The following is a 25,296-nucleotide window of genomic DNA, read 5'->3' as shown; positions in this document are numbered from 1 at the left end:
AAAAAAACGAACAGCCCAAAATAAGCGAAAAAAAAAAGGAGCTGAATCATAAAAGTGTAATTGCCTCTGAGGTAACCCCCCCGCCCTTTTTGGGTGAATCACTCCGCGCTCCCACGGTGCCCGTCCGGCTTTTCACACCGGGGGAGGGAGGGCGGGCACCCTGCCCCGCACCCCGGGGTCCCCGCCGCCCCCTTCCCCGCGGGGAGAGGCCGCCCCACGGCCCCGCGAGTCCCCCCACCGCGCCGGCAGGGCCGCGCTCCCCTCCCTCGCCGACTCCCCCCGGCCGCCCCCTCCGGTGACTCCTCCCTCGCGGCCGCGGCGGAACTGGGCGCCCTACAAATCCCGCCGCTCCGGCGGGGCTGGCGGCAGAGCGGCGCCGGGAGGCTCCCCCCGGCCGGCTGGTCCTGGGGCGGGGCGGGAAGAAACGCGGCTCTCGGTGCCTCGCCGCGCTTTTCCCTGGGGAGAGGGGAAACTTCGCCGGCGGGCGGGAGGCAGAGGAGGAGCCGCGTCCCCGTCCCGCCGCGGGGCTCCGCGTCCCGGCCGCCGCCTGCGGCTGGACCTGCCTACCGCCCGGCTGGTCCCGCCGGGCCGCTCCCGGCCGCCCCTCAGGGATCCGGCTGCCGCCTCTACAGCCGCCCCGCAGGCGAGGCAGCCGCCCCGGCTCCAGCTCCCGCCCGCCGCCCTCCTCCGCCTCTTCTCGGCCGCGTCCCGTTGGGAGCGGCGGGAAACGGGGGGGGGGGGGTGTCGTTTCCATGGAGACGGGGCAGCAGCCGGGTGGTTTCGGAGTGAAACTTTGCCGCGGGCGGCCGTGAGGGCGGGAGTCCCGCCGGGGCACCTCAGTGAGGAGCCGGGAAAGTTTTGTGCGGCGGAGCCGCCGCCCGCCCACGCCCCCAACCGCCACCCCGCGGCCGTTCCCCCTCCGCAGCTCCTGGCGGCCCGCGGAACCCGCTGCTATGGCACCCGCCCGTCGCCGCGGGGCGAGCAGGGGGAGGCCGCCTCCGGCTGGCCGTGCGGCGGCGGCGGGGGGGCGCGCAGCCCCCGGTCGGCGGGCGTCCTCCTCCTCCGGCCGGCAGTGACCGCCCCGGCCCCGCTCCCTGCCTGCTCGCCATGCCCGCCCGCGCCTCGCCGAGGACGGTGCCGGGGAAGGGCGAGGGAAGCCGCCGCCCTGTCACTCCCTGAGCCAGCCGCCGCCTCACCGGAGAAGCCCCATGTCCGCCGGGCGCCGCGCAGCCCCGCCGCTCGCCGCGCCGTGAGGGCTGCGGGCACCTCGCGCCTCCCCACAGGTAAGCGGCGGGGCAGGGGCGGGGGCGTGCGGCGGGGGTCCACCCTTCGCCCCCAAACTTCGACCCGCCCGCAGACGTTACCCCTCCCCGGCCGCGGAGGGGCCGGGCGGGGGGGACGCGCCCTTGCCCTGGGCGGCGAGGGGCAGGGTGGCAGCGGGGACGGGTGGGTGGGTTTTTTTTCCCCTGCCAGAAAGGGACTTTCAGCCTCCCGGGCGGAGCGGGCTGGCGTGCCGGCGGCTGCCGCGCTCCGTGCAGCTGCTACACACCCTCTTTTGTCTGCTCCCGGGTCCGAAATACTTTACGTGCTGCCATCGCCCGCCCCGCCGGTCCGGAGCCCTGCCCTGCCCTGCCGACCGGCTCCCCGCGGGCTTCCCCCCCTCGCCGCTCCCGCCCCGGCAAGTTTCGCCCTTTGCCTTCATTTTCACAGAAGTTGGGTTTTTCCTTAACCTTTGTTTGAGGGGAAAAATGGTGGTGTGCTGGTTATCTGGGTGGATGAGAGGCAGATGGGGGCGGCGAGGGGGTTGCCCTGTTCCCTTGCGTTCAGACACAACTCGCTGTTAAATAAATCGCTCATCGGGTAGACATAAGCTTGCTAGTGAGGTAGACTTTGAAACAAAAGTACTGCAAGCAGCTTGGGTGCACGGTAGATACCCCTCCTATCTTATTCACATAACCATTGTTAGGGCTTGTGCTTGAATTCGGTACGCATGCAGCTGTTCCGCAGGTCTGGAATTGCAATAGCTGTATCTACTTGACACTTAAGAATAATTGTCATTAACCACTGCTAGTCTAATCTGTGTAGTGGTTATGAAAAATAAAACGGGCTTTACTGTTTAAAGGCAAAAGTATTCCTTTCCTGCAGCATTCTGTGTAAAATGAGCTACAAAATAACCTGTAGCAATGTAGTGGACTTGCACTTCATAATGCTTTTAGGACGGTAAGGACTATATTGTTCAATGAAATTCTGTCAGCAAAGATTTCGTCTTTTTTTCTGGCTTACCCTGGTGCTAGATCAATACACTAGCAACTCTTCTGTTATTTTTCTGTAAGTAGATGGTGCTTCCGATCCATGTGATGGAAACCAAGTAAGTGTCCAGATAGAAGGAAACTGTGTTTTTTCCTTTAGTTGTTCTGTGCTGCTTTGTCGAAAGTGAGGAAGAAAAGCTCATTTAAAACAGAAAATTATATTTCCATTGAATGTAACTTAAATTGCCCGATAATGAAGCCAAAGGGTCTTTCAAGTTTGGAACATTGAAATGTACTTCTTGCTTTGCCAGTGAATGTACTTCTAGCAAAATACTTGTTAGAAGGTAATTATAAGACAATTTTTAGTAATTTGAAACATGAGTTACAATTAGATTTTTGTCCTGAGCACAGAAAAACACCCCCATGGAAAAAGATTTGTGGTACTTAAATAGTAATTTGGAAAATAAAATAATATATAATTTATATTTTGTTGGCATAGAAACATATTTTATTTGTTGCTTCTTCTTTGGATTGCAACAATAATCCAAATGAAGGTTGGAAAAGGAGTACTGATGTAAGGGTTCAGCATACTAGAATTATTTTATTCCATGTATGGCTTTGCCCAGTACAACCTCACTGGAATTGGAACAGAGCTTCATTTTTATGGAAGCTCTGTAATCAGGTTAGAGAAGGTGGGCTGTCTGAATTTAATCTTGTGAAGTATGGACTAAGCAAGCCCTGCTCTGACAAAGCACTGAAAGGTATGCTGACTCTCAAGCAGTTAAGGAGTTCCAACCTCCATCCCTAATGATCACCTGTGGTGCGAGTTCATTGCATGTAGCAGTAGGTCCTAGTAACTTCCATGGAACTGTTCACCAGCTTAACTGCGTTGCTGGACCTTTGCTGGACCAAGGCCTCTTTCAACGTGTTCTGCTTTCATTTCCTTGAATGCCAAGTAGACAACACACACCACCTGTGCCATACGCAGACGCTCACCTCGGCCGCATCTCACAGGTTGTGTAGTCTCAATTGACTTGCACCTCTCGGGGGGCGAAAGGGGAAAATTAAAAGTGAAATTGGTTAAGGAGTAAAATACATGTATGGAACAGCAGGAGGAGACTGCTACTTCTTGTGCCTTGTTCAGTATATTTTAGGAGCCAAAAATCTGAAATGCTGAAAATCAGTGAAAACTCCCACTAAAATTACGGAAACCAGACAAAGTTATGATATGAAAAATATGATACCTAAATGTTGCTGTCATGAATAGTTTCCCTTTTTTTTTTTTTTTAAAGTTACAGAAGAATACTGTCAGTCTTGTCTATGATAGTGGATATAAGAGGAACTTGATAACCTAGCTAGTGATGATGCCTCCGTTTGATTTGGTGCCATTATGCTTTGTAAACAGATCAATTACTTTTAGTCTACATGTTTGATCTTATGATACTGGAACAAAGGGGAAATTGTGAAACATTTTCTAGCATGCAAGATTACAGACTAAAAGTAGGATTAATTTGTGAAAACATTGGCATTTTGTGCCGGATTAAAGAACCGAAGGTGTTTAGACCTCTGCATGAGCCGGGCAAAGACGGTCTAAGTAGAACCAGAACACAGAAGGGCAGCTGAAGACCAGGTAGAGTAGAATATTAGATAATCTTTGTAGTACAGTTTTACATAAAAGCCTTTAAGAGGACTTGAATCTGTTCTCCAAAACCATGTCGTTAAGATTTCTGATGCTGCATCCCAAATATGTGCTTACTATCAGGATTTAGGGAGGTTCATTGTCAACGCACATTTACCAGCAGAATTTTTGCGTTACTTCCTGTGCTGCTAACTGGTGACTGCCTTTGAGTTACTTAAATTGTTTAAGAATTTGAAATCTTCCTAGAAAAGTTTGATACATATTTTAAAACACAGAGCTGTGTTTGCTTTCCAAGCCCACTAGAAATAAAAGGAAATTGAAGAGTTAGTACCTTAGTTTTAGTTAGTACTTTAGTTTTAAAATAAAAACATTGTAAGGAAAAATTTGTTTTTCTTCTTTACTGGGTAACACATAACCCACACAATCTCTGGGTAATTAGATTCTTAGTAAATGGACTGTCAATTGCATGGAAAGGTGAAATGCTGACAACAGTGAATTAAACTACTGAACAGATGTTTTAGACAGCTGTTATTCTACCCACTAGTTTTACTAGCTCCTGGGTGTCCACCTTTTGTGGAGTTCGTGAGAATAAATGCTGTTCTAAACTTCCATATTGGAAGTTCAGTCTAACTGCACAGCAAGAAGTCAGTACTCTATTCCACCATTGACCATTTCCACATAACACAATTCAGTACTGGGTGGATACATATAACTGCTTTTCACATAGGTGAATCTTGCCAGGAGCAGCTCAAGTGTACCTGATGACTGAATTTATTACTGAAATATTCAGATTATACTGATCTCTTAGTATAAATGAAATTACATTCTCCCTCCCGAACTTTATTACAGGATTTTAAACTTCATGATTTTGCCTGGGTGCCTTTTCTTAAAAATAGTGTTTTGTTTTTTTGCACAGCTAGCCAAATGAGATGGATATGCTGTAATACAAAGCTGCTTGAAACCTTTTACCTCCAGCAGTAGCAAAACATGTTTGTATGACTTAGTTTTCTTAGTTTGGTCCCTTGGTGACAGAAATATGACAAAGAACACTTAGTGTTTTCTGAAAATAATTCAGTGACCAGAAGCCCCGAGAAAGAAGGATGATTTCCCCCAGTCATCTCTGTTCTTTTTTGTTTCATGTTGAGGAAGGTTATTCTTACTCCCCATGTTTCAGTACCTAAAAGGAGTGATAGGGAGGTGCAGAGCCACCTACCTAACCAAAACTGGGTGTCTGAGGAACATCATCATTGAAATGTAATGATGTAGCAGAGCTTTTCAGTAAAACAGACTTGTGAAAAATGAAGCAATGAGCTACCTTTTTTTTTGTAAAAAGTCTCTGAAAATTCTTATGAGGACTGTAAGACAGTTGTCACTTTACTGTCTTGTGTCCATTTATATCAACATCTTGTTACTATTTATATCCCACTGGAATTTTAGTCAATTGTTACTTTTGTTGGAAGTGTGACCATTTTCCTCCAATTAAAATAAGGGGAGACAAAGGACATATTTTTCTACATTGTTTTTTAATTCTACCCCACTGAGCTGAATGATGAAACTCTTACTGACTCAGAGAAAATAGGATTTTGTCACTTCAACAAAATACACTTTAGATACATACAATGGCCAAACATTTTAAAAATCACAAGAGATGTAAAATATAATGTAGGTTATTTTTCATAGAAACTAGTTTGAAGACAAACTAGAGGAAGAGGAAAAATCTCTTTTTTGTATGAATTTTTTTTTTTCTTTGCTGTTTCACAAAGGCAGTTGGGCTGAGTATCCCAGTGCTATGGTTTTAAAAGTCATCAGTAAAAAGAGCTAAAATTTGATCTGGTTGAAATTGCATATTGCTGTAATTCACTCTGGGGCTAAAATGGGAAGGGTGTTTTCAATGAAGTGTTGATACACTTGCATGCTAATAGCCTATGAGTTCTGGCAGTTGCTTATTGGCACTTAATTCCTTAACTCAAAGCAGTAGAGGTTTGTGCTTTGATGCCTGTGACCTATGCTGGGATCTGTAGCATTAGCTCAGAGTGGATATGAAATCAAACCAAGCTTTTTAGAGCTTTCCAATGATAGTCACACTACTTTCTTCCTGTAAAGGGGGAAATTCCAAAATTAATTTTCATTTTTGTCAATTTAAACCACCTTCAAAGCAGATTAATTAGGAGGCAGTTAAAAAACTTCACTTATTATATTGAATCTGATGTGATAGTAGTAACAGTAATAGAGTTTATTATTTTTTTCACGTACTCCATCTAAATGTGTCTGAATAAATAGCTCTGCTTATCTGTAATCAGTTGCCTATTGTTGAAGAACAAGTTATATCTAATTAATTTTATCACATTTTGCTATGTATTAAATGAAAAAAAAAAAGTGCCATTACTTGTCCATCTATCTAGTTACATGTATAAAATTGCAGCTCAAAGCACTGGAGTTTTCTCTCTTCTTCATGTGATTCAAAGCAACAAAGGCATATCGTGTACTAAAATACAGAGGCAATATACAAATGTTAAAAAGTTCCAGTTACTCAGTTTTTCTTTGCCATTACTGAAAAGCTTCTACTTATGATTTGTTAGGATTCGGTGTGTGAGAAACTACAGATAATAGCTCTCAGAGTTGTTAGGGTAATTAAACCATTTTCCTGTATACTGGAAAACTCATAAGAATTATGTTGTACTGGTAGTGCTTGCCCTTCTTCATACAAGTTGGCAGGATGGTCAAGGAAGCATATTCTACCTAGCAATTGGCTTGATCCCATTACCTGTATTTTGAGATATGTTCCTCTCTCTGCACAGACACTATCTATTTCTCCAGCTCAGATATGGAATTTGGCATGTATTGACATTGCAATGAGATGTACATTCAACGTATTCCTTCACGAAGAGGGATGAGAGCAGCATCGTGTCTTGGGGCAGTGTTCTGCTGTAGCAAACAGGCTTTACTATGGAAGTGTTCCTTGGAGCACACAAGGTGTATGTAACTTGGCTTCTCTCTGTTGCATGATCTTGCTTGGGACAGACTTGGCACATAAGGTATGAGGCAGCCTGCTGGACTTAGAAACTAAGAAATGCACCATGGAACTGTGCTGTTCTGGAAACGTGGATGTCATGGTAGGATAGTTGGAGGTCAACTGAATAAACCTGATACAGCATCTGAGACTTGGCACGTGTGTACTTATAACTATAAATTACTGTGTATTTAACAGTTGGCTTGTTTCACCTGAGGTATGACTGTATTTCTGTAGGAAGGAGAAGATAAACGACAGATAACAGACAAAAAAGAACAAGGGAGACAGCAGGGGAGAAGGGAGACTGGAAAAAAGAGCAAATGACAAAAGAAATATTGATGAAAGAAAAAAAAAATGAAGGCAGAAAAAGCATGAGATATAGTAAGTTCATTTTTTAAGATGAATGATGCTACATTCAGCATTATAAATGGAAATAAACTCAAATAATGAATAGAATAGTAAGACCGAAAGATATGGTGGTGTTTCTTTGAAGCATTCCAATCCTTTGACTCTAGAAAATGAAGAGATTAAGTCTTGTCTCTCTAAGATGCATTTTAAATGATTTATCTTTGTTGTGTATCAAAGTATGATGCTCTGCAAAAATGTTAAACATTTTTTACAGAACATATACTGTAAGCAAATCAGTTCAAACAGACATATGAAAGGAAAGGGAGCTATGGAGTAGAGTTTGCTTACAAAGATAGAAACTGGATTTTTAAGTACTTGCAGGTTAGGTTAACTCTTTTTCTGTTTGCAAACAGACCAATACTCAGAACCCAGAAGTTACCACCATGCAGAGCTATGAATCTGTCTTTGTCTAGATTAGTGAGCACAATAAGCACAATGGGGACTTCCTTCAAAATGGTGGATAATTAAGTGGTATTTATCAAGTGAATACTTAGCTACCATACTTGTACAGATTTTTCTTTTGGATATGTTTTTCTTATGTCTGTATTAGGAAAGTATCGAGGCAAAGACTTATTCTCTGGCCTTCAGGCCAGCCACAGTGGTCTGGCTATGTGCAGGTGTTAAACTGTCTTTGAGATGGGCACATGCAAACAGCTGGATTTGAAGGAGCTTCTGGACCAAACTAGCTAAATGCCTGAGAGGGTTCTAGCTGGCTTCGGCCACAAATGCCCCCGGCATCCTTCTGGTAGCATGAAAGAGACGTGGTGGAGTCCCACTGCTTGGGCCTGTGCCCGGGCACAGCAGCTGGTACTGGGTGCTAGATCCGTGACTTGTTAAAGTGTTTTTCCATCTCAGCCCAGACAATCTTATTACAATGATCTAATATACGTGGACTTGAAACAGAAGTAAGATATTAAAAGTTATCTTCAGAGGCCATTGTCTGCTCTGATTACATTAAAAGAAGTCTTATGTCAGTTAGCTATCACAGTAGTAACTTTGATATTATGGAAACTGGAATTTGGAACATTGGATACATGAGATAAGTGAATTGATGGAACATACTGTGACACCGTACTCCCAAATGGATTACAAGAGATTTACCAAACAAGCAGAAACTTGCATGCAAAATAAATCTCTAGCTGGCAATTCCTTAATTTCACAATTATTGGCCTGGTAATAATAGCCTGGTACAAAAGTGGCTAGCAAATATCAATAGTAAACATCCAGAGGCCTAACAGACTCTTCTTGGGAAGTAATGTCTTGTCTATTAATAAATTTTATAGACCTTAGAGCAGTAGAACCACTTTGCGTTAATTCAGTGACAAAGTTCTTTCCCCAAACCCTTCTTATGACCCCTGCAAAGTATTTTCTTTGCTCTTTGCCAGGAAGAAATTTCTTCTCAAATTACTTTGCAGACACCTATTCTGAATTTATTGCTGTTCTTTTTCCAATTCAATTTTATCCTCCTAGGACAAGGCCTCTTTAATTGGTGCCCAAGGTAGAATATCTACAAGGTCCTACATACGTTGTTGGAACATAGTTCAACAGTCTATATTATATTAGAAAGACACAAGTGACTGTTTTCCAATCTGAGCTTGCAAACAATATGCATACCAATGAAACTATTCACAGAAGCATTTACTGGTTAAGGACAAGCAATGTTGTGTTTTGCAGAACTCCGGTTTGTAATTTTTCATTGTCCTATTGGCTGTAGAGTTGAAACAATGATGGAAAAATAGGTTATAGCTGAGTCTGTGGTTCTCTTTTTGAGTTCTTAATGTTGTGAATTTTTTCTTTTTTTTTTTTATTTCCCTGTGGAATTTGGAGATTATGACTAGATGGCATTGTATACATTATAGAATTCCTGTAAAAGAGGTAAGATTATCACAGGTCAGAATTAGACTATGAGAGGCTGGGCCCAGATGGAGCAGTATAGCTTTCTTTTATTTTTTTCTAGATAATTTTACCAATGTATTCTTGTGCTGCCTTCACAGCATACAAATGCATTACTGTGCTTAGTTACATGACTTCATGACATGTGAAGTTTATTGTTTTTCCTACTCCATAGAATTTTGAAAATACTTAATCTTTGCTTTTATGAACATTTTTGTCAACGTGCATGTTACTAGGTATTTACCCCGTGTTAGGGAAGGCAAAGTCCAAAGGGAGAACCTGGAGCAGAAAATGGTCTGTGTCATCCTTAGTTTCTACGGTCCTTCCTTCCAGAGTTCAGACCTAGTCTCAGGGAAAACTCTACTTCTTTACAGAATATTCTAATTGTTACTAGACATGGTTTCATTTTGAATAAAGCTTATCATCCATGGTTTTCAGGTTTGAGTTTAGGATCACCCTCAGGTTAAATATGCTTTTGTTAAACCTTGTGGCTGAAGAGATGGACTTCAAAATTCAGTTCCAAACTTTCTTTCCTAATCTAGCTGTTCTCACTGTACAGTTGAAGAAGCATCTACCAGGGAAAAGGGGGAGGAAAAAGAAAAAAGAAGGAAGGTCCACTGCAGCAAGCTATGAATTTAGATGGGGAGAGAGATACAGGCTGGTTAAACCAGTCTGGAACAGAGGTGGCCCTTGGAGAGGGTGCTGATGTTATGGAAATTTGGATTGGAAGGTTTTTCTGAGTCATCTGCTCAGGAATTAGTTGAGGATGTTGCCCTTCAACAGTGAGACTGTCCCAAGAGCATGTGGCTGAAACTCTTCTGGTACTCAGGGGCTTGGGCCTTCTTAGGTTAAACCTGGTGCTTGGAGGTCTGGGTAATGTTTGTTGTGTGGATTCTTCTATTGCTTTATGATAATAATCTTGTGTAGTGTCTAACTGCCTGCGTTTGATTCAGTGGCTCTGTGCTGTACAGAAAACTCACAGAAACTGACACAGTTTATTACACTTCCATAAAAAATTGTAGCCAAATGCAGTTCACTGCTTGACAACTGCAGGACTGAATATAATATTATGAAGGCAGAATGTGGATAGAGAGGAAGATTGATCACTAGTATAGCAGCAACCACAGACATTGATTATTTTATAGGGGCAAGACTGTATTTTTGCAAATAATGTCTTAGACAAGTAATAGGGAGACTCTTATCTGAATAACTGGGAGTACAAATGGATCTTATCATGTAGCATGACTAGAAGTATGTGTGGCATTAATATCATAACACTGTTTTCCTTCTTGTTTTTTGGTAAATCCACAAGGAGTGATGAGGCTAAGTGTTGGCATTTGCCAGGGTTAGCAATTTATAAGAGAAAAGACATGGTAGAGGTAACACCTGGGTCTTCAGCAGTGCAGCAGAGACTATGACATATAGCAGTAAAAGGGCCCTAGAAAAAGGGTCTGATCTGCTTTTGTGCCTACCATTGTCCAGAAGTTTATGGCTTTTGATCTATTTGCAAACACTCAACTTAAAAGCTTCTCTAGCAACAATTGCATTGCACTGAAAGATTGTCCTTAGCATGGGCATATGCATGTTTGTACTACTTCTTGTCTGTCTTTTACACTGTGATGTATTCAGTGATGTGCTGGGGGTAGCGTGTTCTTGGGGGTATGTTCCATCCGAGCTCCAGCCCACAAACAATGGTTCACAATATAGAAGGTAGAGGAGGAAGGAGTATTCGCAGAGATTGCTGAGATCAAGAAAAATCTTGAAAACCTGAATTTAGTGCTCAAGTTCTTGAGGCGGTTTGTTTTCAAAAGCTGATATTTTGAGCATGTAGTCATGTGGACCTTGGAGTTAAGGTGTTGGACAGGTTTCTACAGTTCCTATGCCTAAAATCCCATCTTGAGAGGAAATGATCCTCTCAGACAGAAACGTCAATGAGATGAATGAGACAGAAAATGTCTACAGATCCTACTTTATACATTTCTTACCGTTTAAGATGCAGTGAGGTTTTCCTGAAAAAAAAAAAAAGGGGGGGGGGGGGTGTCGGCATTTGAGATTTGGTCAGAACAGTAGAAATGGTTTAAAAAGCATTTAAAATCACTTTCACATACATCACATGTAAAGCCATGTGGCTGTGATTAAACAAGCTAGAGGATGGCTGTTGCTGAGTATAACTTGCTTTATACGAATTTTTCAGAAGAACTATCAGTCATAATGATCAAACTGTAAAAACAGAAAATATGAGCCACAGCAGAGATCTGAAAAACAGCCAGAGAAACCATCCTGGATTTCATCAAAAACGAAAAGATTATACGACTTCATGTAATATCTTTGGGAGAATGAAATGAGCTGATGAATGGCTTGTCTTAATCTTTTTATATTTGGCTTGTGTTTTAGTTTTCAGGATACTTCATTGTCAAACTTTTTTATTGCTCATTCTCAGTATGGATTTTGTTTGTTTTTACTGAGACTCGGTGTATCTGTAGAGCAGTAACTCTCTCCATTCTGTCTGGACAGTTCATGAAGAGGGAGCATGAAAAAAGAATAGCTATGTGGCCAGGCTAGTATTGTGTTATCTGAATGTTTAGCTGAATCTATGATGACCTTTCTGGCTGATCTGACAGTAATTTCTGTTTTTCTTAACTAAACCTATCTTTTCCATATGTATACATACACACACACATGTAATCTTGGGAGTGAGGAGTTTAAGAAGCTATTTCTTCTCTTTTTGTAAAAAAAAAAAAAACAAAAAAACAAAAAAAAAAAACCACCACAACAAAAAAAAAAACAGGTAGTGGATTTGCCTCATGGAGGCTTGTAGGCCCTAGTTTTGTGTGCTTCAAGAATAGCAGTAGAAGCACTTTAATGCTGTAGCCCTACTTTATGATGTGAATCCAAACCACTCCTGTATTGCATAGATACAGACAAGATACCAGAGTGTAGTACAACATGTAAGAATCTCGTGGACATAATGTTATGTGAAAGGTTTGATAACAGCTGACTTACTCCCTTCCTCTCTGAAATAGTCCTTTAAATCCTTCAGGTTTTTTGTGTCCCTGCAATGCCGCCTTCTATTTATATCACAGGAGATTCATCCTTTCCTCCTTTGCTTCACTTCTCCCTTTTTGCTTTTTTTCCTCCATCAGAGCAGAAAATGTTTCGGGAAGCAAATAGTATTTAGATTTGCTTATATCTAGGGTGCATACAGGCAGGAACTGCATACTGGACCACTGAATGACTCCTGCAAAGTTAATTTTTAAAGTTGTATAAATTACATAGGTTATCAAAGACGTAAGAATTTGGATTCTCTGCTATCATTGCTCACATTTTACATCAATATAAATCCTTGATTTTAATGGAAGTTTCAATATATGTCACACAACTGGTGGAAGGTTAGCTATTACAAACTGAGAATTGGATGATGCAAGTGAAAAATTGTCTTTACCTGCTGTGATCTCAAGAACACTATAAAAAGATTGAATTATTCTTGTTTGCTTATGGTTGCTCTTGTAGTGTGGTGAGATCCTGACCACGTGAAATGAAAGGAAGAATTCCTGTGTATATCACCAAGGTTAGGATTTCATTCAATATGTTAGCTAGTCATGGACCTGGTGTTGGTTCCTACATGGCCCAAAAATGTCAAAGATGTTTTCTGTGAATCACGCCTTTATTACACAAGCAAGCCAAAACAGCTCTCAGGAGCTAGAAGGGTTTTAGTTCAAAGCCATGACAATCAGTTTCAGCTAATAAGCTGCCATCCTGGAAACCCCCAAAGCCTTCCAGAATGTGCTTTCTGCAAAGAAGACTTTCTAGTTTATCTAAGCCCTGTTAAGGTGGTATATTTGTTGTTGTTCTAATGTCCCTAAACATATCCTTTTATCAACTGGATTTTAAAATGCCTGTCATCTTAATTTCTAAATGATGTATCTAATATGCCTGAGTAGAATGAACTTTGGAAGTAGGAGAGATTTTCTCCATCTAATTTCTTTGATTATAATAGAATATTATGGAAGCATATGGTAGGTTAATTAAGTTAATCAAGTTATGGAGATGTTCAGTTTTCTTGTTAGTGACATTCAAACTCTTAATGGAAACATAATGGGGAGAAATTCTTTTTAGAGATCTTTTGGAAATGCCTTAACACAGATACAAAAGATTTTCTGAGGCCAGTAAATCTCAGGAGATCAGATGTTCATTCTGCAAAAAGCTGGCTGTTCATGAAAGCCCATATCCCTCACTTCAAAAATAGTAGTAAAATCTCAGTAACCTTTACGTCCCAGTGTGCTTAAGCAATAGGATTGGAGTTGTAGGAAAGGTTATATAAATGTGCTGAGAATTTACTTTTTCTTCTGGTTTTGCAATCCCATCTACTGAGATGGGAAACACTGTAATTTCCTGTCTCTTACTATGATCTAACCTGCTGCTTTGTATGACTAGGGCTGTGAGAGTAAGAGATCTGTGCCTAATAATCTGTGCCTAAGAAATCTGCTCCTCTCAGAATACACTCAGCTATTAGCTGCATTTTGGAGAAAACCTATTAAGTTCTTTCATCAACTCAGTAGTGTTCATTGATCCAGAAAAAAACCCTTCCTTCCAGGTTCAGACTGAGTGTGCATGCTTCCATTGACACAGTCACTGGGAACTGAACTGCCAGGCTGAGGTCTTTGTGGTCTCTGCCATGGGTCAGAGTTTCTGCAGTTGCCACGATGAATTCGGGCTTGCTGCGAATATTGGTGTTCGTGATTCATTAGGTTTAAGTGTCTTGTATAAAATGGAGTAAGAACCACCAGTTGCTTAAGCAGTGTAAAACCTGTTGCATTCCTGTGCTGGACAGTTTGTACCATTAAGGTAACTGAAACATCAGTATTAAATTTGTAGTGCATTTTTGAGCTGTTTTAAATGCAGAGTTGTACATCTAAACTTGATACAACAGTATCTAGAAATAATGTATTCATATCATAATGGTCTTGCTATAGAAGCACAGGCATAAGAATCTGATGATGAGGGTTTTGTTCTTGGCTTTGTCAGGGGTAGTCTATGACTTTGGAGAATTTTCCTGACCCCGCAAGTCAGAAATCCATAGTAATGCAGAAATGCATAGGCATCTTGTTCCCATGTTGTTTTCATCCCTTTGGACAATATGATCTTTAGTGTCTTTTTTCTTCAGTTTGCCTACCTGCAAGATGGGGCTATTTCTATAGGAGGCTTAACACTCATAAATACTCATGAGGAATTTCTGAGATATTTGAATGAAAGGTGCTATGCAAAATCAAATCAGTATTATATGCCCTCATTGAAAAGAGCTCTGTGAATGTTGGTGCCTGAGGAGAATACTTAATGGTAGAAGGCATCTTAATGCACCAAAATGTATTAGAAATTAAAATATTGTAAGTGGAAACAAAATAACAATTGAAATTGGAAACATTTCTAACAGTGAGAATAATTACTTTTTAGTGTCTTTGAAGAGCTGAGTTGTCTCTCTTAAAATCAAGACTGTCTTTCAGAAACATCTAACTTGAAGTTATAGGCTTGATACAGAAATCAGAGGTGAATTTCCTTGGTTATGTATGCATCATGCAGACAACAATGATCTTTTCTGGCCTAAAATATCCAGGCATATATATATATATATTTTTTTTTTTTGGTGGAACGGTCATGTTTGTGGCTAAATAGTGCTTTTCTCTGGAGGGATTTAAATTCCATCAAAGCTATTACTCTGAAATGTATAATGTAAGCTTGTTATTTAGACAAACACAATGGCCTAGATGTTTATTTTATGCAACTCTCTCCAGCTGTATTGATAAATAGATGGAGAGATTGGATGTGGTTCTCTAGCATCCAGCTCCTTAGATAAAGTTTAGATTGCATGTGCTCAGTGTAGTTAACGGCACAGTTGTGTTTAAGTAGAAGTAAAATTCTGCAGACACACCATGCCTTTAATGCCTTATTTGTGTGTGGCAAAAGTAGAGTTTGGTATAGGTAAGCCCACCTAACAAAATTAAAAAATAAGAAATCACCCTGTGGTGATGCCTGAGCTAGTATGGGTACCAGACATGGGATGGCTATTACATGTGTGCTCCAGATGAATTGGTTCAGAGGTCTCCATGTAGGACCAAACCCTGTAAGCTCAAGAGCAGTTGCCACACTATGGGTTGTAAGGAGCAAGGTTTAATGTATAATACTGCATACAAGCAATTTGGTAATATGTAGCACACGTGACTAGATAATTTCAGAACTTTCTGAACTGTTTCTAAGTTGAAATAACAGTCTGTCTTCTGTTTTCCTTTTCAGTTTATAGGAAAATAAATGTGAATTGCATATCTGATCTAATTTTGGAGTTAGTGTTGGAGCTCTCTCCAGCCTAAATTATTCTATAGTTCTATGATTTAAGAATAAGCAGTTTTGCTTTGTATGCGTGTAAGAATGAGACTGCGTACTTCAGAGCCACATAATTGGATGGGTATATATAGTTGGCACCATTCCCGATGTGATGAAATATTTAAGGGTATATTTTATCATAACAGTATCAAGTGTCAGAGATTTCTGGGTGACAAGGTCCTGTATTTTCATGAAATTTTGGGGACAAGTCTGACTGGGGAGGCAGGAATGCACCCTGTCTACTAGATGGAAAGTTTGCCTTGGAAGGGAGGATGATGTGCAGGCCAGTCGGCAAGGAGGCTATTTCCTTCCCTGGGGAAATTGCCCCCTGATCTACCGCCCTTGATAGCTCTTTGCCAGGAAGGGCACACAAACAGAAGAAATGTCACCGTAAGAGACTGACTTACCTTCTGCCTGTGCTTCTTACGGGCAGCCTCTGTTGTCTGAGTTGCAGTTAGTTTTGTCTCCTGGTAAGCCTCAGATGTGGGATTTGGAGATTCTGACCAAGGCACTGATGAGGATGGATCGTATTTTTGGAAGGAGGGCATTATGACATTTGTGTTTTGTTCTTGGTGAGGTGTTGGACTGTTCCTGTTGGTAGTCTTGGAAGAAAGAAGGTTAGACATGCTAGTTTTTGCCAAACAAACAAATTAGATGACAACGTGGTCTGGATAACTATGAATGAAGTATTATTCTTAAACATACTTAATCCCTGTAGTATCTCATGCAAATACTATCTCAGGTAAATACTTGATTTAAGGAGAAATACATACTTTGATAAGCAAAATAACACTGACTATTTTAACAAAGAACGTACAAAGTACAAGCCACAGTGTTTGGGAAGAAATTGGTTTGGCATGTCTGTGGGATAATTAACCAGTTGAAAAAGTTTGCAGCTAGTACCTGCTGATAATACTATGATGGAGAAGTAACTGTATTGCTTGCAAGTTTGCACGGTTAGACCAAAGCATGGGTATCTCACTTGATTTTCATTCATGTCACAAAGCAACACATGATGTGGTGGTCTCAAAGAATCATTGAGTGTTTGCTTGTTAATTTCAGTGGGACCAGAATTTCAAATGCATAATTAAATAGCATAAATAATTTGTTCATTCTAAAAGTCTTGCTTGCTACTCAGAACTCTCAGGGCTTCACCAAAGCCTTTGTATTTGCAAAGAGGCTACAGTGGGGCTGGTTTTCACAATTTAACATGAGCAAACTTTGTTATCGTTCAGATAACTCAATATGATTGAACAGTTCTTTTTCTGACATATCTTTTTTTAGAAGAAAAGTAATTTATATGAGAAAGGTTGACAGTATTATGTGAAACAGTCATAATTATCTGCATTCTTATTTAGGTGGGTTGGTTAATAATGAAGTTAGGTTGTTAGTCTGCAAAATCTGTATTGTATAAAGAAAGGTCTTGTGGTGGTCTTTCTTTAAATGGTATTTTACCGTTTTGGACAGAACAGGTAATTTTTCTTTTCATGTGTATCGTGTTCTTTCATGTATTGCAGAGTCTGAACAAAAATTGTCATCACAGAACTCATGTCCCAGTTGTTATACCAACAGTCTACATAGAATTTATGTGCATGTGAGGAGTTGCAGATTTTCAAATAACCAGTTAAAAATATGAATATCACCATTGCTATGTATTTTCCCCCAATCTCATTTAGAAGTCAAGCAACCGGTTTTTAGTGAAGTTTTCACAAAAACATCAGATGCAGGACTACCCTGTTTCATAAAAGCCCATAGCTATTAAATTCTGGAAAAATTACAAACAAGAGTTTAGAAAGAAAATAATGAGGCAACTGGTTAACTTGGCAGCATTTTAAATCGAGTTTGGAAAAGGAAACCATTTCCGTTGCAATGATACAAATTATAATGCAACACAGAAAATCAGGCAGGAAGTGCGATTGAGAATTGTCATTTTATAATTTCTTGTGATCGGTGGCAGAATCAACTGGAACTTCTGAACCAGGTACTGTCGAGCCATCATGTTTCATTCTCATACGCAGCACATAGTTAAAAGACCAGTGCAGTTTTAAGCATTAAAAAAATGCAGGCTGATAATATCTTATAAAGCAAAATACTTAAAAATCATTTAGATTTACAGCTACCTAGTTAGTTATAAATGTCATCTTTCCTACAAACCAAAGGTGTTAGTACAGAGTGAGGTACAAGAAAAATACTGAGGAAGCACAGTATCTTTCTTGGATAATCTTGGAAAATATCATCAGGGAGAAGACAAGAATTGCCAAAGAATGAGATTTTCATAACCGTTTCTCATCATAATGCTCAGGGAAAGGAAGGAGAGTCATACTCTATGTGCATTTTTTTTTTTTTTTTTTTAGTGGACTATGGGAGGTTTCATTATGCTCAGTTTGACTTTAAATGCAAAAGCTCTTCATCTGGAATATATCTAACTATAGTGATTGTTAACAATGGTTACATTTTAAATTGAGATTCTGTAGCAGAGAAGGCAAGAGATTTTTTTAGAGACGACATCAAGCAACCTTAATATGGAGACTTCAAAATTTTTCATAGTCATTTAAGAATATACATTTGAGGTCTACTTTTACATAGGTTTCCTGAAAATAAAGGAATTTGTTTAGTGCACATAATTTAAATATTTTGATAATTGTATACTCCAGTCTTTCATTTATCTGTTAGTGAATTACAAGGTTTTGCAGTCAGAGATACTTTGACTTAATATACTTTCTGAAAATCTAAGTTAATGTCAAATCATTACAAAATAGTAAGTGGCGTGCAGTGGACCTTGCATAAAGATCTTCCTATGAAACTGTTAATTTCATATTCAACTTGATTATATGTGTTTATGAGGAATTAGCATCTGTCAATCACACAGGGCCATGCTAAAAGATAACTCCCTTTGGATGAATGTGGAGAAGAAGCAGCACTGGCTCTCAAATGTGAGGACAGACATAATGACTAATTTTCTCTTGCACTTTCTTTAGATTGCAGCTTCCTCAGACAAATGGGAATCCTTGATACCAGTACGTGAAGGGCAGGGCTATTAGTTTTCATGAGAGCCCATCACCTAATAGCTAGGTGTTATAAAGTTGATTGTGTCTACACATTGAAATGTCAGAAATTTTGTTACCTGCTTAACCAGCATCATGCCATATGAAGAAAGTAGTACCTCTGCAGAAAGAAATAGAAAAGTGATGTTGCATCCAAGGCCACAGGATCATCTTTCAAGTCCCAAGCTAGCACCGTTGCACGGTGCTTTGTTTTGGATTTTGTTAGCTATAGCTCAGAGTTCGGTTTCTTGCACTTCATTGCATGGTGCAGGTATGCCCAGTGGCTAAGATTCTGCTTGATAATGAAAGTAGAGAAGATTGTTTATGGTCTGTGCAAAAGATCTGCAAGATCCTAAAAGATTCAAAGGCTGAACAACAAAGAGTACATGATGTTTGTTGTAAAAATGCTGTTTATGTTCTAAACCCAAATATTTTGTAATATGTATTAGCTTTATCTGTAAATCTTCTGATTTTATCTGGTTTTACTTATAATATTTTTTATTTATTGAGATCTCGAGATTCACTGAATATTAGTACATTTGTGCTAATGTACATGTACATAGTGTACATTAATACATGTACACTAAACATAAAGCACATTTTATTTATTTCCACTTCTGTAAAAGCTATACCACTATGCACTTCTAGCATATATTAATTCAGTATAGCTGCTTTATGAATTAAAGGTACTAATGAATATGATTTATGTTTACCAAAAAATCTGTCTGGTGCTGCACTGAGTGACATTCCTAAGGTCTCGAGACAAATGAGTGAATCATGAAATAAAAGACAAAGAGAAGCAGGGGGAGCTAAGGAGAACAATATGAATCTGAAGTGAACTAGTATTTTCACTAAGTCCTTATTCCCCCTGTAATATGCTTTTACTCAGACTTTTTTTTTTTTATTTTTTTTTCATGTGGTCTACTTTGCACTGCACACATATAATGGACTTCAGTGGCTGCTTTGTCTTAAGGTTACTTTGGATGAGGCCTTTATTGTCACTCTGAAACAGTGTTTCTGAAGGAAGATGAGGTGGTGGTAGTCATTCACTAGCAATGTCAGAATAACATTCTAGTAGTCAGCATTTTAGAGTGACTTTGATAAAAACTAACACATGGGTTTTCCTGGTTCCTCTATAGAAGTGAGGAACTAATCATCCCTATTTCTAGGACCTGAACAGGTATGCTGACATACTGCCATAATCTACCAAAGAGAGACCAGGCTTTGTTTCAAGGGAAGGCTGGGAGCAAGCCAAAACAAGGCTTTTAGTGTACAGAAGCGTATGACAAGCCTAGATTAAAAAGATGCTCGTAGAAAATATTTTTCTATGTGATCATACCATACTTAACTACAGTCATTTTGCTGTGCATGAAAATCTACTGTTGAATGCACCTTTCAATTAATTTTAATATGAGGAAGAACTTCACAGGATAGTTGATGCACTGTAATAAAAAGTGATAATCTAGGGGGAGAGCAGGGGAGCTACAGTAATATTACGTTTGGTGGAAGCATATACAAAGATGTGCCTTCAGAAAGGATGGGGCTTGTTCTCTGCAGTCACCAGAGTTAGGTAAGGTAAAGGCAATGCGGAGGTCATCATCATTTATTTTTTTTTTCAAGTTGAAGTTATTAGGAAAATTAAAGGTATAGAGGTGTGGAAAATTAATGTATTTAAGTCATAAGAAACAAATACATCTATTTGAGATGTGGACTATTGTGTTGGTTTTTTTACATCATTGTTGCTGAATGGTCCTGGTTAGTGAAGGAGCTTGTAGGTGCTGTTGTTGTGTATAAAATGCTGCTAATAATTTCAGAGCTGTACTATTTTCGTAAGTTAAAAATGGAAGAGACTTTACACAGCAAGACTACTTTTAAAAATAGTTTTTCAACTTTTTGGCCATGTTTCTCCTGCTAATTCATTCTGACTGGTCAAAGTGTCAACCTGCAAATAAAATACAAGCTTATAAAAATACTGCTTATGTGTTTTGTTGATAAGCAAAACCATATGAAATTACACATATGATTAGATCTGCTAGTTTCCATGGAATGACAGAATTTTTCCCTACCTGCCAAACAGCAAAATGACATGCTGTAGTACTCTGGCCTCAACTCTACAATTTCTTGCCAGTTTTAGCAGTCATTAGTCGCATGAAAAATCACACTGATTTTAATTGAGGGAATTCCAGAATTTAGGTGCGCTAAAGGCATTTTCTTTCTGAATAAATTCTGCATCCAACTTGTAAGATTATCATGTTATTTTGCATACAAGGTGCAATAACTATGAAGAATTTACTATATGAGCTTTGTGACCTTAAAATGAAGAAGATAGTGCAGGTAAGCAGATATTTACAAGTCAGGCTCTCTGTAGAAGTTTATGCTAAATTTGTAAACATAAAGCATACTTTTGTTACTATAGAAATACTAATTTAAGTTCCCATAATTCCTGTGAGTACATTAAAATGTGTCTTCCACTTTTTAGGGTCATGAAAAGATCAGTGATTTTAAGTTCCACAGTAATTATCATCATATTGTTTAATAAGCCAATTTAATGCTGAAGCATGAATGTTTTAAGAATGAATAACAAGATCAGATCTCTTAAGATTTGAGATGGACAGCCACCAAAGACAACTAAGCATACAAATAATAAGCCATAGTAGCAATTATTTTGAAGAGGCAGCAAGGTGCATATCAAGAATTATTGAGAAGGAGAAAATAATTGTGAATCACATGTAACATTCTGATCCCATTTAAACTGATAGCAACCTCCTGTTGCTTGAACTTAAGATTTAATCTTTTATCTTGTTATGCACTTTAAAAGTACATACGCGGACATTCAGACATCTAATTGATAAGACAAATGACTTGAAAATGATGCAGAGCATAGGGAAACATAGATGAAGGATAGACACAAAACCTGGAGAAGGAAGTTAACCCTAGCATTTGCTGACATATATACCTCTTCCTTACTAAGCTTTTTTCTCAGCTAAAGATTAATGCATGTAACAGTACTATAACTAGAAGGCTAAGCAAAGTGTGGGCCTGTCTTAATCTTTATTGCATACCTTTATTTACCATAGTCTTTCTGCTGGGATGAATAAAATGTATTGCTTTTGCTTTCTATTCCACAATCCTTAGCAGCCTTCCAGCAGCAGGGAAATAAGTCCAATCAATGTGGGATAAATATCTTTTTTTTTTTTTTTTTTATAATGAGAGGCTGTGGTTTGGGGCATGTCAGGAAGACCTTGCTGTTACTTAAGAAATGTCGATATGACTGTAGGATTGAAGGCCATCTATACATTGCTTTAAGCAAACAGTTAAGGGATGTTACAAGCAGTCAATGACTCCAGCAGCAGCAGAGCCTGTCTCCAATGCAGCTGCTGGGATGCCCCGAAATCTAGATGTGGGAATGAAGAATTTGTGGTTAGCAAAATTGTAAACTGACCTTCAGATTAGAAGGATGGTTGTGGGTAAATGAAGCAACAGTGCGGAACACCCTGTTGTGAGCACGAGAAGCTACAGGTTGGAACACCACCTGTGGAGTGTGTGATGAGGGAGTGGTCAGTAAACAGACTAGAGCTGAAGGTCAGTAGGATGGGAAAAACAAAAATGAAAGATGTAAACACTTGGGAATAAATTGGGGGCTTACATACAGGATGGCAGCATTTGCTCTTGGCAATGTTCCCCCTTCACGAACTGAAGTGGGTTTGTGATTATTCCGTGCGTTGTCCCAATCTTGGCTGGACTGAGACTGGCACCTTGAGGTCTCCATCCCTGACTGATGGGCAGGGTTACTGCTTCCCCCTTTACAGGTTCAACAATTATCAAGGCTAAATACGTACCCTGGAGACACACACGCAGAGGACACGTGCACGGGTGGTCACACAGACTGCCATAGGCAAGGTGCTTCCTTCAACAGCACCCACACGTAATGCTTCCAGGAGTGACATAACAGCCAAGTTCCCTTCCTCCTCTTTGGCTGGAAAGGATTGATGTTCCCTAGTGAAAGCACATGCACATTTGTGGATCCCCCAAGCACTGGTGCGGCCCCTCTGTCTGCCTAGCACCCATGCCCAGATCCTGGACCCCCCTATCCACCCCGTGGGTCCCCCACGCTCCAGCTGGTCTAGCTCTGTGCTTGCTGCAGACACACACACTCACATGCTTGTCCCATAGGCACCCCACATGGGTGGGTTCCCCAAATACCAGCATGAACCCTTTGCCCACCTGATACCAGTGCCAGGTCCTGGAGCCTGCTGCTGCACAACTGGCTAGCTCAACCTGAGGATTGAGAGTGAATACCCAGGCACACCCCATGCATGCCCAGTTAGCTTCTTAATAGTCTTTCAATTAATAACTGGAAGCTCTTGGCATTGTTTATGCCTTGTCTATCAGTCTGTGTGCTTTTGTTTATCTCTTCCCTCTTTGATTATTATCCCCTTTTGTATTGAAAAGGTCCTTGATTGGATAAAGTTATTGAAGCAGACACTTACCTTCCACATGCCTTTATACAAACAAGCTTTGGTGTTAGTAGGGGGGTGACAACTTGAGCTCAGTAACCTTGTACTCAGCCTACCCAAAGTCAGTGTAGACATCTGGCCTGTTAGACAAAGTTTCTGGCTTCTGACCCCAGTTCAGTGTCAGGTTTAGCTGTGGTGGTTTAAGATGTTGCTCCTGCAACTGTCCATCCCTGTGCTTATCAAAGGCTTCCTCCATTGCCAGGCAGCAGGTATGAACACATGACAACTCAGTTGCTACAGTTCATATTTTAGCATATTAGCATGAATCATTAAGATTAACAAAATGTTCGTATATTCCATTGCAACTTGCAGTAACTTTGGCCCTGGCACACTGGATTTTGCTCTTTCGTGAGGGCACTGCAAGGCTGATCTGAGAAGTTCTGGGGTTGGATGCAGCAAGGCAAAGCACTTAATCCACTGAACACTGTGCATTAGAGCACTTCCCCTGGTAGCAACACCCAACCCTGCTGAGCTGAAGCTGGCCCAACTTAATTGATAAGACCTCCAGTCACTGTTTTAGTAGCCTTGTGAACATACTCTATCTGTGTTTCTTAATCTTCATTAGAGTTTTGTCTTGCTAAATTTGGGTTTTTTCTTCATGTTTTTGTTCTGCTTCCCGGATCTCCCCTTGTCTATCATGCATAGATCAGACTGTGGGAAATGCTACAGTAGGTCAAAGAGCTGGTTGGTGCCAGCTCCTAGAATTTTTGGCATAACAGATCTATGTCTCAGATCTTATAATCCTTCCAGTAAAATTGGCATCCTGAATGGTTCATCTCCTAAATAGGAAAAAAAAAGTTGAATAAATTGAATGAGGAAAGCATGTGGTGCTGATAGGATGGAGAAGAGCTAGAGGCACGTAGACCCCCAAGTACAGAGAGTTACATGGAGAGGGGAGATGTGTAGAGCCCTGGCTCTTCTGCAAGGGGAGAGCAAGGAAACCTGGTAATAGGATTTGAGGGATCCTTGGTGACCAAGTGGGAGACAGTCATATCCTGCCCGAGGAAGGAGGGAGGTGTTGGCAGGTCCTAATGAGAAAGTGGCACATAGGAAAGTTTAGGACTGGGAGTGAAGTAAGGAGATGCCGCCTTCTACAGAAGCACCAAAAGCATTCAAAGAAAACGTTGGAAGTGTACTAGTTGTGTGACATGTTCTTAAGCCTCCTCAAGGGTTTTCTAATCTGCAAGTATAATCTGCATTCTACTATGTGTTAGGAAATGCATTTTTCTTAAGAAATGTAAAGGTCCAGCTCTTGCAACTATACCAACAGTAAATAGAATCCTACTCAAATGAGTAGCCCTTGTCAGTTCTATTTGAACTGTTTGTAATAGAAGAAGTAAGGTGCTACTTGGCATCTATAAGGTCCCTAGAACAATTTCTGAGAGCTACTGTAATACTCCTACATTGAACAGACTGTAGATCACACCAAGATTTCTTCTGTGGTGTGGTGATATCCCAGATGAGTCACAGCAACCGCATCTAGCCCCAGCCAGCAAAGCACTGATTGTGGCAAGAATGGCTGCAACTACGGGCAGCAAATCTCTGTCCTGTAGTCAAGAATATGGCTGAATTTCATCTCTATGTTGAAGCTATATTGATATAAATATCTTTATTACAGGGGAAAGTTTTTTAGCCCCTCTTCCTTTGATGGATTAGGGTTCTTTTCCCCCATCTCAGCAAATATCCTGAGAGAATGGCCTGTAATGCAGCTGTGGATTTCTATGACAACAGTCAGCATGGAGGACCTAAACCCATCTATGTGGAGGATCTGCTTCATAGTGCAAGTGTGCCTGTTTAAGACATCTTGCTGTTAAAATAACAGTTCACCATGAAAATTTAAGGAGTTACTTGGTGGAGACATAACAGGCATGGAGAGAAATTTGATCACTCCCCAGTTCTGCCATCTGGAAGTCAGTTGACATGAGACATGTCCGTTGAATTTCAGTAGCAGTCCATTAAGGCCCTAAGAGATTTGGAGATCTGACGTTACTGTTGGATGAAAACAATAGGATTTGGCCTTGAGAAATGAGAAAGTTAAAATGATTGCTACAATAGCCGGACACCTCTATGGAATCTTTCTGACATACAATAAGGAAATTTTATTTTTGTTCCCTGTAATTTTTCCTCACAAACCTGTCTTCTAAATCTGTAATTACTTTTA

The 25,296-nt window shown here is 40.5% G+C and overlaps 1 protein-coding gene across 2 annotated transcripts in view; it reads left to right on the top strand.

The window, feature by feature from the left end:
* Window positions 1–322: 322 nt before the first annotated feature.
* The window catches only part of TMEM200A (transmembrane protein 200A), a 57,723-nt gene continuing 32,749 nt past the window's right edge, over window positions 323–25,296 (top strand). For both annotated transcript variants that reach the window (XM_032983247.2, XM_032983246.2), the window contains exon 1: window positions 323–1,283. The gene's annotated coding sequence lies outside the window, so the exon portion shown is untranslated. The remainder of the gene's footprint in view (window positions 1,284–25,296) is intronic.

This window comes from Tyto alba, unplaced genomic scaffold, assembly GCF_018691265.1.
Source record: "Tyto alba isolate M040663 unplaced genomic scaffold, T.alba_DEE_v4.0 Super-Scaffold_22, whole genome shotgun sequence".
In the NCBI taxonomy this organism is placed as follows: Eukaryota; Metazoa; Chordata; class Aves; order Strigiformes; family Tytonidae; genus Tyto; species Tyto alba.
Note: the sequence above shows the minus strand (reverse complement) of the source record. Positions and strands in the feature narration are given on the sequence as shown.